General features: G+C 42.9%; 2 pseudogenes; one reads left to right on the top strand and one right to left on the bottom strand.

Annotated features, from left to right (window-relative positions):
- Positions 1 to 270: 270 nt before the first annotated feature.
- LOC147451590 (chlorophyll a-b binding protein 151, chloroplastic pseudogene) lies at positions 271 to 1,257 on the bottom strand (annotated as a pseudogene).
- A 966-nt stretch (positions 1,258 to 2,223) lies between these two features.
- On the top strand, positions 2,224 to 3,053 carry LOC147451589 (2-C-methyl-D-erythritol 2,4-cyclodiphosphate synthase, chloroplastic pseudogene; annotated as a pseudogene).
- The last annotated feature ends 7,375 nt before the right edge of the window (positions 3,054 to 10,428 follow it).

Here is a 10,428-nt window from a genome sequence, read left to right as displayed (position 1 = left end):
AGCCAAAAAATGGCATCCATGATGAAGGTGCTGTGCGTAGGGGTCTGTAGTAGCCAGGGGAGCTTCAATGGGCGTGACGGAGGATGCTTACCCTCAAGTTCAGCCAGAGGTAGCGTGACCTCGAGATGCTGATAGATGTGGACTCCCTCGGGGTGTTAGACTTTAATTTTTGCCATCGAACATTTGCTCATGCTTTTAGTGCCGGTGCAAACAGTCAAAATAGCACACTCATTGCCGCATATATGTATCCTCTCTTTCTCTCTCTCTCTCTTTTTGTTTGAGAAAAGCTTCACTGGATTAGCGAAAAACTTAGAGAATGTACAAGAGTTCCTCATAGGAGTACAAAATCGCTTTCCACATGCGCAGTATCATGCACTGTAAAAGCACAAGCTTCTCACTCACTTGCCAGGGGTGAAGTTGGTAGCATACGCCCGGGCGTTATTAACCGCGGGATCGGACAAATGATCAGAAAGATTCTCGATGGGGCCTTTGCCGGTGACGATGACCTGCACGAAGAAGTCGAACATGGAGAACATAGCCAGCCGCCATTCTTAATTTCCTTCACCTTCGAAGGAGTCGGGATCATCAGCAAGGCCAAGGGGGTCGAAGGAACCACCGGGGTAGATGGGGTCCAGGCCCTCCCTGAGGGGGGCGCCGCCAACTTATATGTAACCCTCAACAGCGCATCAGCACAACCTGACATGCCCAGATGGCCAAAATGCTCTGAGCGTGCACCAAGCTGGGGTTGCCCAAGTAGTCCAACCCTCCGTCAGCGAAGATTTGAGAGCTAGCCTTGAACCACACTGCCTCACCGAACTTCACGCCGTTCTTAGCCAACAGCTCAGGGATCACACACTCGAGGGTGCCCAACACTGCCCACCTGGCATGAATGACCTCCAGCTTGTGGTTCGTGGCGAAGGTCTCGGGGTCGGCAAGACAGGCCGGCGGTGTCCCAGCCGTAATCACCGGGGAACTCACCGGTTAGGTAAGAGGGAGTGGCCTCCGAGAAGGGGTCCAGGTACTTAGGGCGACTTGGACCATACCTGATGCTCTCTCAAGTGCTCTTCACGGTCCTCCTCATGCTCACCCGAGCCTCCACATTGCCCACCCTCTTCGACAGCTCGTTCTGAGGCTTAAGAGCACTCTAACCTGCAATTAGCGACTCAATGCAGACGTTGATGTGGCCATTACCTCGATTTGTTTCCTCTTCCTCGCCCGATTCAAGCTCAAAACTTAGTTGCTGCTTATCCTTCTCTCTCTCTCTCTCTCTCTCTCTCTCTCTCTAAAAGAAAGGTAGAGCTACTCAATGCAGACGTTGATGTGGCCATTACCTCGATTTGCTTCCTCTTCCTCGCCCGATTCAAGCTCAAAACTTAGTTGCTGCTTATCTCTCTCTCTCTCTCTCTCTCTCTCTCTCTCTCTCTATAAAAGAAAAAAAAAAACTCTCTGTAGCAGTCCACGCCGGCGTGGACTGGTTGAGAGAGTTTTTTTAAGAGAGAAAGAGAGAACACTGCTTGTAGAAATGGCGCACTTATTGCCTGCATATTATGTGTTAGTGCGTAGAAATGGCGCTCTCATTGCTTGCATATTATGCATCCTATCAGTGCTGCTCAAGTGTCGCACTCATTGCCTGCAAATTACGTATCCTCTCTCGCTCACAAATAAAAGAAAAAAACTCTCTGAAACAGTCCGCGCCGGCACGGACTGTTTCAGAGAGTTTTTTTTCTTTTATTTGTGATCGAGAGAGAAGCACTTGCAAAAATGGCGCACTCATTGCCTACATACTACGCATCCTTAGTGTTGCTCAAATGGAGAGCTCAGTGCGTGCATATTAGTTATCCCCTCTTTTTCTCAAAAAGAAAAATTCTTTGAAACAATCCACGCCGGCGTGGGCTATTTCAGAGAGTTTTGTGTGTGTGTGTGTGTGTGAGAGAGAGAGAGAGAGAGAGAGAGAGAAAGATCAGAGATCTAAATAGTGCCTACATGCTACGTCTATTGTCACTAACCTTCAATGGCTACGTTCCACAGAGTATTCGATTGTTGTTCGCAAGATGGATTTGTTATCATGAGTGCAAACCAAAGATAAACCTAGCGGCCCAATCGTTGCATAGGGTGCATATAATCGACCATAGCACAGATGACAATTGCATCATCACCCAACAATCCCAAGGGAGGTTTTCCCAAGGGAGGTTTCTCTTTTGATCACGAGTCTACTCTGTCACTATGCGCTTCAAGCACGAGCCCTTAGCTGATACCTCCTCTTTATTTTTGGAAAATCCAGGTATGATGAGGAGGGTCAATGGCTTTTGGATGATCACATCACTAGAAGGTAAGCATCTTCTCTCGGTTAGCAGCATTCTTCTTGGTGGACGGACATGACCATCTCTTATACAGTGCGTTGTCAATACGATGCAACCCTTTTTTCCTCATGTAGCTAGCAACATTTTCATACCACCTTATCCTGTGCAGACACAAGCTCAAAACGGACTAAATTTTGTCGCAAACAAATTAATAGGCAAAGTCTTTGCCGCGGCTTCCCCTCTTGTTGAAACTGTTGCTCCAGATGTGAAGAAGGCTCTAGTACTACTTTTTAGAGTAGGGTATGGCTTTAATCTTCATAGATTGGAGCCAAGTTTACCTCTTATAATTGGTAGTTGCATGAATGTTCCACATGACTAAGGATGTGAAGCATATTCTAAAGGTGATGTGCTTTTCCATTGTGTGGTGGATGCTCTATTCTTTGTGACATCTAAAATATTTTTCCAGACAATAATTCAAAATGGAAAGGAGTCATATCCTCAATATTTGTGAAAGAAGTTGTTCAATTGATGCATGATGTGAGATATACTATGGTCAATTTGGATTCCACTCTCATATTACGAAGGCCAAACATGAGTCCCCATAAGCAGGCCATAAAATTGAACCTCTATGAGATGTTAGACATAGATCCTTACGTAGTTAATATAAAGGCCAAAAGCCATGAAAAGGTCGATAGCTTGGGAGAGAATCATAGCACTGTTGCCCATGCTATTGTGTTACTAATGAAGAACTAACCTGAAACAAATGACGTATAATAAAGGTTTGCAGGCTTTAACAGCTACTCATGTTTATACATTAATAGTTGATTAAGCAATGACTCAAAAAGAGAGAGAGAGAGAGAGAGAGAGAGAGAGAGAGAGAGAGAGAGAGAGATGTTTTAACGCCATAGGAACATTCCACAAGAGACCTCATAGCTCTATTGATGAGTCTTGAAGTCCTACTCTAAAGGGAAGGGAAGGGAAGAGCCTAAGAGAGAGTTTCCTTAAGAGAAAGAACTCTGAGAGAATTAATGCACAATCACATGATATATGCGTTAGTAAATTTGTGTTTTGCTTCACGTATACTTGGAGGGGTCACTTGATAATCATGTGACTCTCACATGAGTGCAACAAAAAGAGTTATAAAATATCTTTTTTCCTCACATTTTCACATATATAAGGGTACCATAAAAATGGAATTGGAAAAAAAATTACAGATTAAATAGAAAAAGGGTGTTTTTTATTTGTAAAAAATTCACAGATAAGGGATTATAGAAATAGTCCTTAGACACACGTGATATACACAATTTATACATAGTCCCCCCCCCCCCCCCCCTTCTCCGAGCATGAGCACGCATATCACACTAACCAATATGTTTTGCACTTGTTGGTACTTATACTAATAGTAAAATTGATGACATGTATCATGATTACTAGATTTTTATAATGGTGACCTGAGTTCAAAACATGGTCCATTTACTTATAGAACTTTCTACATAAAATATTTCTAAGTTTCCAAAAAATATGTTTTTGCTAGCAATGGGGCTAACCGTTTTATTGTTTGGTTTTAGAGAAACCTCTCTCTCTCTCTCTCTCTCTCTCTCTCTCTCTCTCTCTCTCTCTCTCTTCTCTCTCGTTGGAGAAGAAGTATACATATACTTGAGTAGATCCCTTAATAACTTTGCTCGGTTCTGAGCTTGCTCGGATAAGTTTGCTCGTTGTTTGGTAGAACTCATCCACAATTGGACTTGTATCTACAAGATCACCCATAGAGTAGATAGATCTACCTGTAGGCTCAATAAACTCATCCACAATTCGACTTGTACCTACAAGATCACCCATAGGGTAGATAGATCTACCTGTAAAGGCTTCAAAAAACTCATCCACAATTGGACTTGTACCTACATTGCGGATTGTTACCTTATTGACTGGTTGCATGTCCTGAATGAACCTTAGCATACCATTCTTCTTCGAAACAATGAACCGCGTATTAAAGTATGGTGTGCATGATGGTTCCAAAATAACCATCCATATCTTCTCATTGAGAAAATCAATGAGCTTTGGCAAGTGAGCTTTGGGTACTGGAATAGGATGTAAACTCCATGGCATGTGAGGAAAATTAAATATAACCATAGGAGAAACAACGTTTGGATATGCACACCCAGTTTCATCAGGCTCAAAAGCAAAGGCTTTACCATGATTCCCAAGCATCTCTCAAAAGCATTTGATCTCCTCTTTAGTAAGGAAATCCTTTTCCCAATCTTAAGTTGCTTCAATGTCTCTTCAATGAATTTATGTCCAATGTTATTTGAATCTCTCAGCATAGGCTATCGAGAAGCTTTCTCTATCACTCTATCACTTCCTTCTGGCAAAGGTGTAGCCACTGGCCTCACCTTCTTTGCAATAGATTTATATTTTGTCTCCACTTGGACTTCAACTGCTTCACCCAAATCGTCCTTTATATGGGTAAGTGATTCATATATATCAAGTTCTTCATACATGTCCATTGAATGCACTTTACAATGTTCATTCCACTTTGTAACCTGTATTGTTTGATGTCCTCTCAGCTGTGACATAGTATCTACATAGGAGACCTTCAAAGATTCATGAAATAACATCATTCGGTTTAAGAAAATCACATCCTACAATTCACTTTGAATACTTGAAGCATATTGTTTTTCCCATTTAGGTAGCTCATTAAAATTCCTGTATGACAATGAATCCTTAGATATCAATCTCAAAAACCATGAAGAGAAAGTCTCTCTTTGCGAGAACTTTCCCTCCTCCATACCATCATAGTCCCACTCTATAGTGGCACTCCGAGTAAATCCTATGAAAATTTGTGTTCTTTAAAATCTTTGCGTATCTTTGGCAATAGAAGATCACGTAGGCTATCTTTGTTTTTGACATGATCTACACACATAGTCCAAAGTTGAACATACCTTTTATTATCCCTGCTTCAGATCCTTGCATAGACTGAGACATCATGTAACACCTTTGTTTCCATGTGCACAACCATAATGTAGGGTCGTCCCAATATGAGTGGATAGGATGAATGCTCCTATATAAAAAAGTTGTGTGCATCACAAGCATCCCCAATAATTACCTTGGTGTTTGCACATGCACCATAAAGATCCTCTAGAAGCATATTGGCAGCTTGAATCTACCAACCGTGGTCCACCTCAATAGGCCATGCATTTCACTTTTTGATGTAAGCTCTTGGCCATAAGATTGATTTCTAACCCATGGTCCACAAGTGCTAAGATTGTCTCTTCAATGTTCCCAAGCTTCACAATGGTTTCTCTCATTGGTCCAATGAGTCCTAGAAAAGTGACTCATGGGCACAATTTCCTCATCTCCATCTTCATCAAAATGAACATGGCTTACGTTAGGTACAATATGATTTGAGACCACCACAGCCTTTGACTTTTCATCTTCAAATTACTCTTCATAAGAATCCAAAAATGATTCACTGTGGTGAATCATTTGGCTGTTACTAACTACCTCAGGTTCCCGCTCACTTGGTATCTGGTGTTTCCTCTTGATAATGTCAATAACCTCCTCATGAAACTCACGTTGGCAATACCCAAGATGTCACCCAATGTGAGATCCACCTTGCTATTGAGAATGCGCTCTTCACAAACCTTCTTCAGATCTGTAGCCAAACAACTCAATGTCAGATTTCAGATTACACTACAAGAGGTTGTGTGCTCTTGTGACGCTGTTAGCGACGGAAATACACTGGGTTTTCATAACCCCCGGCGTCGCTAAAACCGTCGCTAATAGTGTCGCTACGAGAGCGTCGCTATTTGCGTCTCTATATGCGTTGCTATATAGAGACTCTCATAGGACGGTTGTAGCGACAGTTATAGCGATGTTTACACAGAAGTCTATAGCGACGCTACAGAGCCATAAATAGCGACGGTTATAGCGACGCCTGAGAGATTTTTTTTTTTGGTGACAGGGCATTGAATGCCTTGCCACCCATCAACCATATTGTACTTGATTCACTTTTTAAAAAAAGTGCAAGGGTAGATAATAGACCCAAAATAGTCACCCACAAGACGCATTGTTTGCAAAATTGACAAGCGTAAAATTGACAATTGTACACATCATAGGCAAAATGAATTGATTGGCAAATGTAATAATGACAATTGTACAACATCATAGGCATAAAGAATTGATTGGCAAAATGAACTGCGGTGACAAATGTAATAATATACATGGTTCAAAAAGACGTATAAAATCCATCTCATGATACATAAGCTATGAGAAACCCTAAACTAATGCTATCTAGCTACGGCTAAACTGACGTCGTCTAATCAGAGGTCTCATCGCGTCCAAGCGGCGTATCTGTCGGATTCTGCAAAAAAAGACAATAAGACAGCTTTCAGTAAGTATAAACATATAACGACATTTATAAAACAATACAAAAAATAGAAAAGAGTAAACCCTAATACTAACCATGCCGCCGCGAGAACTCAGAATGTCCATCAGGGCGTTTAAGCCCTTCCTGCTTGCATACTCGCGCTCGTACGGTGTGGGATCACGTCCTGTCATCGACCACTGTCAAAACATACAAAGAATTCATTATGTTAGAATTAAAAAACTCATAAACCCTAAACTATCGAACATAAAGAGCAATGCGAAAACACTTACAAAATCGGCCTCAAATGATGCCCATCCACCGCTCCCCAAGTGGTGCGAGCTCCCTGCCTCTACTCGCGCTCTGGCTGCATCCTTTTGTTGCTTCCACTTGTCGGGATTCTCGCACGCTGCTTTCTTCGCATTCTTCCAATCTTCTTTGGCCAGCCAATCTGGTCTGTTCCACCCATGCTTGATTGCTGTTTGCACTTCGGAACGCTTGTGTTTGCAATATTCGTGCATTCGAATCTTCATCAGGTCTTCATTGAAGCGCTGATCCCGTGTTGGAACGGGAAACTCATCATGAAGTATGTTGATGACTCTGTTTTTTAAATCACTTGGTACTTCACTCCATTTGTTTAGTATGTAGTGTCTAAACAGCTGAGAGCAAAGACCACGCATGCGTGAGATCACCTTCTTGCCGTCATCATCCATGATGATGCCACCGCTGAAGTCGACGGAGTAAGGCAAGCCCTCTGGCCGGTGACGCGTGAACCTGGGTGTCCCGGCAGGGGTCTCTAGCGGCGTGTCGATGGGGGTACGGACGTTAGGTGTCTCCACCGACGTCTGGGCCCCGAAGCGAGGAGTGTCGAGTGGGGTGGGCCCTGGCGGAGTAGGTAGAGGTGTGTAGCTGCTAGGAACAGTCAGCCGTGCAAAACCTGGCGTAGATGGCGATGCTTTGGCTGGTGTGGGGGCGGGCAAAGAAGGGGAGGGTAAAGAGCCTCGTCGAACACGAGGCGGTGTGGAGGCATCGGTGGCGGAATCCCCACAACAACCGCCAGCGCCACCACTAGAGCGCCGGTGTCTAGACGAGTGTGATGCTCGTCTCGTCGACGCCGAAGCTTCGGAGTGCACCGAATGCTCCGAAATAGAGGGAGATGCGGAGGGAGTAGGAACGCGCGATGATGCGCCAGAGCGATGACGCTCCACGTACCACTGTCTTTGCTGTGGTGACAAAGAAGAAAGAAACTCCTCATCATCCATACTTGCATTAAACACACGAATATTTAAACTTAATATTGAATGAATAGAGTAGACAATGACGCAAAGACCATTAAATACAATGACGTAATGACGCATATAAATACAATGACGCAATGAATTGAGTGATAGAAGAGGCAAGTCGAAAAATCAGAATTTTCAATCAAAAGATGTGAGCGCCATGGAAGGTACTTAGAGAGCCAGAGCTTTTACAACCCGGAGCAAAATTATTCAAATACAATATTTGTGGCTTTAAGAGATCTCTCTCTCATCCTCGCATAACTCAGCATAGCTTCCTATATCTATATAGAGCTCTCCGTTTAAACACATATCCTCTGTTTCATTTTGTAGCTCCTCTGCATGCACCCCATATAGAGTAGTAGCATCTTGATGCTCGTCTGGCACCACCGCAGCGGCTTCTGATTGAGCATCTTCTCTGATCTCCTCCATTGATGCGGTTGTGATTGGCACATGGTAGCCTTCATACGTCCTTGCACTACGAGGGGCTACCTCTATGACGTACCACCAGTTTGATGTAGACTTTGTAGGATGAAATATTACCTGCCAGAGCCACATAACTTACATGAGAGCTTTCAAGCACATAACTTGTAAAAGGGGGATGTTAACTATTTACATACTTACATGAGAGCTTTCAAGCACATAACTTGTAAAAGGGGGATGTTAACTATTTACATACTTACTTGTTCACAATGCTCTGGTAGTACGAAAGTGTCTCTTAGGTCAGTCCATTTCTTAGTAGAATCCATCTCAAGAAAACCAGACTCTCCTCTACGCACAGTAGCGTTGCGACCCTCCATGATTATCTTGAACCATTGCACGTCGAACAAGTCGACAAAAAATCCTCTGTAATCGATTCTCAAAATCTCTTGCAGCGTGCCGAAGTAAGTGAGTTCCGCCACCACAGGATCTGCATCAGAGGAATGTCGTCGACTAGACTGTTCAAATTTTGCCATGATTCCACAATCTTGAGTAAAACGCTTTTTGTCGATTCGTTCCACCCTAAAATGTCGACCTTTACACCATGCTGCTGTGTATGACTTATACTACAACGAACAAAGATTATGAGTGGCCGTTCAAACGTTTAGAAATAAAGTCACTAGCATGTCGTACATTGCAAACTTACCTTGGTCGCGCAACCCCGAGAGTACTCCCACCCTTCCTCAGTCACTTCGTCACCGCATTGTTGTGCGCTTTTCAATTGGTTGTGCAACCATCTTAAGCTCATGAAGGTTGGTAGGCTCTCCAGAACCGTCGGATAGTGCATCGGTGGTCGTCTTCCCCGTCTCCACTCGATTCGTGCCCTTTGTCGCTCTTGCTTTGCATCCTCATATTGTGAAATCCACTTTTGCATCACTGGATTGTGAAGCATGCAAAATCGGTTGATTTTAGCCTCTAGATCTTCCGTCATCTTCTTCTCAACACCGAGATTGCACATGACAATCCCAGATATGCGCTCATCATCTATGGTTCGCCATAGCGTGTCCCGGGCTTTATCAAATCCGTCTAGCCACTCTTATTTAACCTAAATCTAGTTTAACGTAAGTCTACATCTAACCTAATCTTTAACGTCTTTTGGGATAGTTTCCTACGACGTTAAAACTCTCTTCTTCTTGTGTGTGTGTGTGTGTGTGTGTGTGTGTGTGTGTGTGTGTGGGTAAACCTAAATAAACCTAAGTCTAATCTAATATATAATAAATCTAAATCTAACGTAAATTATGTTATATTAAAAACAAAGAACTAAACTAACAGGGATTATAAGAACCTTAAAACTGATTTAACACATAATTTTTCACATAACTCGGCAAGAGTTGGCATTCTCATCACTAAAGATGTGAGAGTTAACTTCCGGCGGTGACGCTGCCTCATCTCCATCCACATCTGACGACAGCAATTGGCCCTTTAGACCGTTATTGCTCTTGTTACTAACTTTGAAGTTGCTGTTGAATGACTAGAGGTTGTCTAGATGGTCATTGTGTCGGGGATGTAGTGACTCTTGCCGCCCTGAAGATCCACCTTCTTCCCTATCTTCTAAAGACATTTCACCAGTACTTTTGGATCGACGGAGCCCACCATGAGTGAAGGCAGCAATACCCTATATTCCATTGAGGGCTTTCTTCACCCGCTTCATGCAGGCATCGCAGTCTATGGAGACCTAAATCTAATCTAATATAACGTAAATCTAAATCTAGCGTAAATAAACGTAAATCTAATTAAAAATAAACCTAAATCTAATCTAATTTAACTTAAATAAACCTAAATCTAATTTAACGTAAGTCTACATCTAACCTAATCTTTAACGTCTTTTAGGATAGTTTCCTACGACGTTATAACTCTCTTCTTCTTGTGTGTGTGCGCGTGTGTGGATGTGTGTGCCAATAAAAAGAGATAAATGGTATAACCTTTCTATCACCCATGCCAAGTATGATAGATTGGTTATGCCATTTCCCTCTTGAATAATAGGTCTTGAGTTCAACTCCTCGTCGGC

Source organism: Adiantum capillus-veneris, chromosome 8, assembly GCF_014529385.1.
Source record: "Adiantum capillus-veneris isolate H3 chromosome 8, ASM1452938v2, whole genome shotgun sequence".
Lineage (NCBI taxonomy): Eukaryota > Viridiplantae > Streptophyta > Polypodiopsida > Polypodiales > Pteridaceae > Adiantum > Adiantum capillus-veneris.
The sequence above is the reverse complement of the archived record's forward strand: the minus strand, read 5'-3'. Positions and strand labels throughout refer to the sequence as shown.